Here is a 7,349-nt window from a genome sequence, read left to right as displayed (position 1 = left end):
TTGTTGTTGAATTCTAACTTTATTCCATGGTGATCCAATAGTACACAGGTGGTTACTACAATTTCTTTGTATCTATGGATGTTTGCTTTGTTACCAATAATGTGGTCAATTTTTGAGAAGGTTCCATGAGATGCGGAGAAGAAGGTATATTCTTTTCTGTTTGGGTGGAATGTTCTATAGATGTCTGTTAAGTCCATTTGGTTCATCACATCTGTTAGTTCTCTTATTTCTCTGTTAAGTTTTTATCTGGTTGACCTGTCCATTGGTGAGAGCGGAGTGTTGAAATCTCCTACTATTAGAGTGTTCAGTTTGATGTGTGCTTTGAGTTCTAGTAGTGTTTCTTTGACATATGTGGGTGCTTTTATATTAGGGGCGTAGATATTCAGGATTGAGAATTCATCCTGATGAATTGTTACTGTTATGAGAATAAAGTGTCTTTTTCCATCTCTTCTGATTGATTTTAGTTTGAAGTCAATTTTGTTAGATATTAGTATAGCCACATCTGCTTGTTTCTTTGGACCATTTGATTGGAAAGCCTTTTCCCAACTCTTTACTCTGAGGTAGTGTCTGTCTTTGAGTTTGAGGTGTGTTTCTCATAAACAGCAGAATGTTGGATCCTGCTTTCGTATCCATTCTCTTAACCTGTGCCTTTTTATAGGTGAATTGAGTCCATTGATATTAAGTGATATTAATGAGCAGTGGTTGCTAACTCTGGTTATTTTTTCTGGTGGTAGTGTTTGTGTTTCCCTTTTTTGAGTTGTGCTGGTGGAAAGTTTTTAGATGCTTGTGTTATTATGGGTGTTGTTGGCTTCCTTGGTTTGTGCTTTTCCTTCTCGTATTTTCTGTAAGGCTGGGTTTGTGGCTAAGAATTGTTTAAATCTGTTTTTGTCCTGGAATATCTTTTTTTCTCCATTGATGGTGAATGTGAGCTTTGCTGGATATAGTAGTCTAGGCTTGCATCCATGCTCTCTTAGTGTCTTCAGCACATCTATCCAAGACCTTCTGGCTTTCATGGTTTCCATAGAGAAGTTGAGTGTAATTCTGATAGGTTTCCCTTTATATTTTACTTGACCTTTTTCCCTTGTAGCTCTTAATATTCATTCTTTATTTTGTATGTTTTGTGTTTTGATTATTATATGGCAAGGGGATGATTTTTTTTTGATCCAGTCTATTTGGTGTTCTGTATGCTTCTTGTACCTTCATAATGATATCCTTCTTTCAGTTGGGAAAGTTTTCTTCTATAATTTTATTGAATATATTTTCTGGGCCTTTGAGCTGTAATTCTTCTCCTTCTTCTACCCCTATAATTCTTAGGTTTGGTCTTTTCATGGTGTCCCAGATTTCCTGGATGTTTTGTGTTAAGAATTTGTTGGATTTGTTATTTTCTTTAATCAATGAGCTTTTTTCCTCTATAGTATCTTTGGTGTCTGAGATTCTTTCTTTTATCTCTTATATTCTGTTGGTTATGCTTGTCTCTGTAGTTCCTGATCGATTACCCAGATTTTCCATATCCAACCTTCCCTCGGTTTGTGTTTTCTTCATTACCTCCATTTCATTTTTCAAGTCTTGAACTGTTTCCATTATCTGTTTGATTGCTTTATCATGGTTTTCCTGGGTATTTTTGAGAGATTTATTCATTTCTTCTACCTTTTTGTTTGTCTTCTCCACTTCTTTACAGCAGTTTTTCACATCCTGTTTAAGGTCCTCTATTATTTTCATAATGTTACATTTAAAGTTGATTTCTTCTGCTTCTTCTGGAATAGGGTGCTCAAGTCTTCTTGTTGCATGATTCCTGGAATCTGGTGTTGGCATGTTGCCTTTTAAGTTGTTGGAGGAATTCTTGCATTGATATCTGACAATCTCCTCCTTCAAATGCAGCCAGGAGTGTCTTGGTGTCTTGGTCTAGTCAATGCTGTGACTGACTTTGGGTGGATCTCCTCAGTGCAGGAGCAGGAACTGTTCCTCTCTGGGTGGATAGCCTTAGTGCAGGAGTAGGCACTGTTCCTGAGCCAAGGATCTCACAGCCAATAGGGCAGGCTTTGCGGGGGGTGGGGGGGGTGGGGGGGGTGGGCAGGGAGGTGTGGAACAAAGAAGCCCCTGCAGCAGTAGCTGAAGGGGCCCAGTGCTCCTTTCCCAGATGTTCTGCTCCGCCCCGGGATGGTACCCACTCACCAGTCTGAAAGGTTGTCCTCAGCACAGGCAAAGGAATCTTGGAGGTCGAAGGACCCTGCAGACAAAAGGGCGAACTTGGGGGTGGGTTGGGGAGGGTTGTGTGGAGCCAAATAGCCCCTGCAGCAGGAGCTAGAGGTGTCGTGCACTCCCCTCCGGCCTGGTGGGTGCACACTCACCCCTCTGGGTGGGTAGCCTTAGTGCAGTAGCAGGAACTGTTCCTGGGCCAAAGAACTCACAGACAATAGCAAGTTCATCAAAATCTTAACAAAGAATAGTTTAATTGCTGTTGACTTAATTTCCAAGCTTTGCAGATTGACAATGATACTTTCTTATTTTCCCCATATTTTCTTCCACTTTATATGTATAACCTTAGTTCTATTAGCCTTAACTTGGAAAACCATGGTCTCATAGTTTCATGCACTTCAGAGTGATGAGTTGATTTTTTAATCACTATATTTTAGTATGATATGACAGTCAAACTCATGACAGGGTTGTTGGGAAATACAAGCACACCCAGATAATATGCTGACTAAAGTGGAAAATGGTCTTGTTGACAAAATAGTAAACTCATAATTGCATTCCCATGAAAAAAATGAAGCAACTATGGAAGTGCCCCAAGAGGATGAAAACTGGGGTTCAGAAAGGGCAAGTGAAAAAAAAAAACCAAATTAACAATCAACAAGAACTTAATAAGGTCATCAGAATGCCTGAGGTTGCCAAGTCAACAAGACTTTTGTTCCTGGTTTTTTTTGGTTACTGTCTTAGGTTTTTTTTATTGCTGTGGTGAAACACTGTGGCCAAAAGCAAGATAGGGGGAAAAGGGGTTGTTTCAGCTTAGACTTCCTGGTAACACTCCATCATTGAAGAAAGATAAGGCAAGAACCTGGAGGCAAGGGCTGATGCAGAGACTATAGAAGGGTGCTCCTTGCAGGCTTCCTCCCTATGACTTGCTCAGCCTGTTTTCTTATAGAAAGAACCCAGAACCACCAGCCCAGGCAGGGATAGCACCACTACAATGGGTTGAATGTTTTGAATGCATATTCTCATTTGAGGTTCCTTCCTTTCAGATTTTTCAGAACTCTGGCTTTTGCTAAGTTGACATAAAACTGGCCAGTATAATTACCAAGAAAAAATGGTGAACTTAAATTAATTACTACTTTTTCTTTGCTGAGGTGTTTTGGTTGGTGCTAGTGAGGATGAAACATGAACAAACAACTCTAAAATCCCAGATATCTGCAGCAAAACCGGCCGATTGACTGCTGAGTCTTGTGAGGAGGTAAAATCTTGCAGCAGATGGTTTTTTTAAATAAATATGACTCACATAGCAACTAAAATCTAGCTGCATCTGTCTCTATTTTGGAAACCAATAAAAGAGAAAATTTTATCAAAGTCTTTTAGCTAATACTTCCACTGGGTTACTTTTTTAAGTTGTTATAATCCTTCCAAGTGAGGGTGTTGAGATGTAAATAAATAAATAAATGCATATTCAGGAACAGTTTTGTGGCTGGGTTAATGTTTACATTTCTTTTTTGATAGTGTGTAGAGTATCTGTGTGTAGAGTATTCTGTGCTGAAGATTAGAATGTAGGGATGGAGGTTCTATATAGGCACCAATTTGAGTTCTTCATGTTTAATAAGTTATGTAAGTATTGTCCAACAGTAGGGCCTTGCCATCAGTTTGTAGACAGCAAGCTACAGCTTCAGAAACAGCCTGGGCTCTTTGGAGATTCTCATGAGATCCCTTTGACCAACAACTTAATTAGATGTAACCCAATCTTGTTACTAGAAGCTTAATTTAGTGACAAGAGATGGCCAATTGGGACTAGGTCTCCACAATTATTTGGTAATTTCATTTAAATCACCTTAATATATGTATTTATGTTAGGAAGCTTCAACTGTATCAGGTTTCCATACTACCCCTCAAATGGCACTTACTTTTAGCTGTCTCTCCATACTTTCCCTCCCTGGTCCTACACTCCTTTCCCCTCCCCAATTGATCCTCTTTCCACCAGTCCACCCATCATCCATAGCTATCTATATTTCCCTTCCATAGGGAGATCTATCTGTAATTCCTGGTCCTTTACGAAATAAATACATAACCTCTGTGGTTCTTCAGATTACGGCTTGATTATCATTGACTTAAAAACTAACATCCACATGTAAGTGAATACATACTGTAGACATAAGTCACAAAATAATCTCACACTAGTTTGGAATTATGATTAATAAATGGGTTATTTATTAAGGGGAAAACTTAAGGTTCACTGTCATGGACAACAGCCCTCTATGGGACCAGGAACAGAGTCTAGTAGATGGAAGCGGAGCCCGAAGCAAGAGAGAGAGCAGGGCTACTGCTGCATTTTAAAGCAAAAGAGACCACACCCAATGGCTACTGAACAGTTTAAAAGGCAATAAATGTCCTTAGCTACATAATAGTCAGAATGGTTAAAGCCATGAAAGTAACTGAAATCAAATTTTGGAGGGAATTCACGTGTGCTATTGCAAGTCTAGCCAACTAACCATGGCCGGTGTGTTCATGGTCCCTAGAGGTAAGACTACTGTTGCCAGCTTCCTAAACCAGTATAATTCCTAACTGCTTCTAAATACCCATTCTTGTACTCAGAGATAAATGGAATTCTTAGCCCTCAGTTTTTAGAAAAAAGATGAGCTCCTTTTAGTGGCAGACAGAGACCATTACTAAAATCCATAAATGGACAGGGCAGAGAACAACTAACTGTGGGGTATTCATCCCCAGGTGACGCACCAACAACATAGTCCTCACATCTAAGTTTCAGGGAAGGGAGTGGGAAGATTATCAGAGCCAGAGGACAAAGATGTACACTATCAAATAGTGTTTTGTTTTGTTTCTGTGAAAGGGAAGCTGAACCCAAGAAATCTTAACAATATGTATGCCTAACTAAGATCTACAAAATGACAACACCAGTTGACACTCCATGGGCATGGGGGAAATTTCACAAGGCCACACCCATACATGATGAACTATAGGTAAATAATTGCTAAGAGAGGAAGAATTAATTTTTTATGAATCCTTTGCAGGTTAGGCAGTACCAAATTACAAAGTGGTCATCCTTAAATATCAGAAATAAATAAATCCAGTAGGATATATATATATATATATATATATATATATATATATATATGTGTGTGTGTGTGTGTGTGTGTGTGTGGTGTGTATTAGGATAACATATATATGTACATATAAAAATGTGTGTGAAATAACAATATATATGATATAATAGTGACCAAAGAAGATGAGGTTATATATTTGAGAGGGGTGGAATGGGCATGGGAGGATTTGGATTGGAGAGAGGATTGTTAGAAATGAGGCAAATACGAACTTGGGTCTAAAATGCTCAAAATTAATTGATTAAACAAATAAATGTAAAGAAAGAAAAACTACTTTGAGATTTCATTTTACCCTGGTCAGAATTGCCATCGTTAGGAATACAAATGACAACAAATATTAGTATGCCATGTGGTAAGTCAAAAGCTTACACATTGTTAGTAAGAGTGCCAACTAGTAAAGCCACTTTGAAATTCAGTATGCAGGTTTCTCAAAACACTAGAAATAGTACCACCATATGACCAAGTGAAATGATTCCTGGGCATGTAGCCAATATTTTATGTCCCACTACAGACACACAGACACACACACACACACACACACACACACACACACACACACAGACACACACACACACACACACACAGACACACAGACACAGACACACACACACACACACACACACACATCCATCTTCACTGCAGCTTTATTCACACAGCAACTCAAAGCTGGAATTGGCCGAGATATCCATCAATTGACTTATGAATTAGAAAAATGTGACACATAGACACAATATTGTATTACTCAGTGATAAAAGAAAGATTAAAATAAAAGATAAAAGAAAGTGAAATCTGCAGGTTAATGGACGAAACTGGAAAATATGCAGAGAGCTAAAGCAGGACCAGAGAAAAGCACCCTATATTCTCTTTCCTATGTGGATCCTAGCTTCAAACTTTTGTTTTGTGCACTTAACTTAGTGAATAAGTGGACACCAGGAAACTAGAAAGGGGCAATTGTGGGAGGTGTGTTAAGGGAGTAGAGACAGTAGATTATAGGTAAGAAAAAGTAGAAATGGATTTCTCTAGGTCGAAAGGCTTAACCCAGCAGGAGCACTGGAGTAGGAGGGGAATTAGTAAGAGTGGGGGGGGACTTATTCCAAACGGAGACGGTATGAAAAGTCATTTGAAGCCTACTATATCACATACAGCCAAAACAAATCAACTGCAGGAATTGCAGAGTATCCAATATGTAAACTGCAGGGAGAGAGAAAATATTAGAGGTTAAAGAATTAAACAGAGATGGGGTCCCAAGGATTGCGAGGGAGAGGAGTAGTGAGTGGCTAAACCAATACAAAGGGATGCATGAAAAAGCCTTATGGAAGTTCATTCATTTGTACGTTAATTCCAAAATCCCATAAAAAATGGAGTTAGAACGGATATACTGTGCATGGTGGGGGGTGGTGATAATGTCGCTCCCAGAAGATATGAATTATTAAGTCAAAATCACAGTGCCAAGCATAGTTTTCCTTCCTATGAGTTATAGGTTTCTTTGAAGTGAAAAGAAATAGCACAGGCATAAATTTATGCATGTGTGTGACACGTTTTCCTAACTACACATACATGCATCCTAGAAGTTTCAATCCTTTTGTCACAGGTCCTGGTTTACAGCAAAGAATATGATACCACGAAAAGTATGCTCAGCTCTTTATTGACTTATACAAGACAGCAACAGTTCAGCCAGGGCTACATGAGATCTGGACTGTCCTTGACACTTTTCAAAACTAAACAAACCATTTTATTTAAAACACGCACACACACACGTTTTAAAATTAGACACTGAAAGCAATGAGCTATTTCCTCTTCCTTTTAAAGCTGACTCCATTGTTGTGAGTTTTAACAGATGGAACAGAGCATTAGGAAAGTGCCATAGACCGAAGCCTTTAAAAACATGATGTTTTAGTATTCACGTTACTAACAGAAAACCTTAAATACGCTCCTCAGTGCTTCTTCAATGAAACATAACCCTATAGTCTAAGTGCTATGGCGCTCATTGCTTAGGCATATATGGATGTTAATGTTAATGTTGAAAAAATT

The sequence above is a fragment of the Microtus oregoni genome, unplaced genomic scaffold (assembly GCF_018167655.1).
Source record: "Microtus oregoni isolate MIOR12 unplaced genomic scaffold, Mior012 000165F_ref0000029, whole genome shotgun sequence".
NCBI classification, from domain to species: domain Eukaryota; kingdom Metazoa; phylum Chordata; class Mammalia; order Rodentia; family Cricetidae; genus Microtus; species Microtus oregoni.
This window is presented reverse-complemented; position numbering follows the sequence as displayed.